At 43.2% G+C, this 1264-nt stretch overlaps 1 protein-coding gene across 1 annotated transcript in view; it reads left to right on the forward strand.

Annotated features, from left to right (window-relative positions):
- Nucleotides 1-883: 883 nt before the first annotated feature.
- The window catches only part of LOC101851738 (syndecan), a gene marked incomplete at its 3' end in the record, with an annotated part of 8106 nt that continues 7725 nt past the window's right edge, over nt 884-1264 (forward strand). Inside the window, 1 exon segment of the mRNA XM_013083226.2 lies at nt 884-1128.

Raw genomic sequence — 1264 nt, forward strand, 5'->3', positions numbered from 1 at the left:
CAAGCCATGCCGGGGGCTGTTCTTATGCACAGTAGAATTTTTAATGGGCTGATTCAACAATGTCATTCTCATAATTGTGCCTGAACTGCAACAGAGAACTGCTGCCTTTTCTTTCCTAATCCTTACTATCGTCATTTCCCTGTACTTCTTTTGTATGTTTGCCACACTCTTGTGACCCGCTATTTCCGGGTTGCCTTGATAGTCGAAGCAGACTTTGTGTTGTTGAAGCGGGAAGCTAGAGAGGTGAGCAGAGTAAGCCTGATTCCCTTTAATTAAGGACTTCTCTGTTGACATCCACCCCTTGGCGCTCATATGACCTTATGAAGTTGCGAGCGCCGTAAAACTTCTACTTGAACAAACAAAAAACAAAACTTCTCTGTCTTTCGGTAAAATTGTTGGAATTCCCAAGGATGATGAAGTAAGCCATTATTATGACAATGTACTATGTATAATGACAGATGACGTAGGACCCCATGTATTTTTTCTTGTGACCGATGAAATCTACGACACAGTTTTCTGTACTTTGACTTTTTCCCTCGTCTGTTTTCTCTACGGGGAAAAGGTTGCTGTCAATAAGACTTGTCACCTCAAAACGAGAGGGGTCATGTGAACTTGGCAGCCTTCCAGAGCTGATAAATTAAAAGAATGTTGTTTGTAGAATTTTTCTTTTTAATGCATTACGGTACATACATGTATTTTTCTTTTTTCGTCTGTACGCTTTACTTTGTGGCTGCACTTAGTGACCGTTTTTTTGTGTGGTGCTCTGGTGTGGTTTGCTCCTTCTTCCCAATCCACCTATCTTCCTTATTCTCCCCTCTTTCTATTTTGTGTTTGTTACTCTCTTGTTTCACCTCTAATCTTCGGCTTTTATATGACCTTATTGTGTTGCGAGTGCCGTAAATCTCTTACTAAGACAAAATCTCTTACTAAAAAACCACAATGATTGTGACCTCCGTAAAGTGACCACTAGTGTCTCTGTGTGTGTTTCCCAGGTCAAAGACAGGACAGAGCTGGAGGGGAGCGGCGTGGGAAGGCTGCAGTTCTCGGATGACGAGGACTTATCCGAGTCGGGCTCCGGCTACTCAGGGAGTGGGTTCGAACCTGTGGATGTGGACATTATCATTGATGGTGAGTCTAGTCTCTCTCTCTCTCTCTCTCTTTCTCTCTCTCTCTCTCTCTCTCTCTCTTTCTCTCTCTCTCTGCTTTCTCTCTCTGTTCTCTCTCTCTCTCTGTTCTCTCTGTTCTCTCTCTCTCTCTCTCTCTC

This window comes from Aplysia californica, unplaced genomic scaffold, assembly GCF_000002075.1.
Source record: "Aplysia californica isolate F4 #8 unplaced genomic scaffold, AplCal3.0 scaffold00219, whole genome shotgun sequence".
Taxonomy (NCBI): Eukaryota; Metazoa; Mollusca; class Gastropoda; order Aplysiida; family Aplysiidae; genus Aplysia; species Aplysia californica.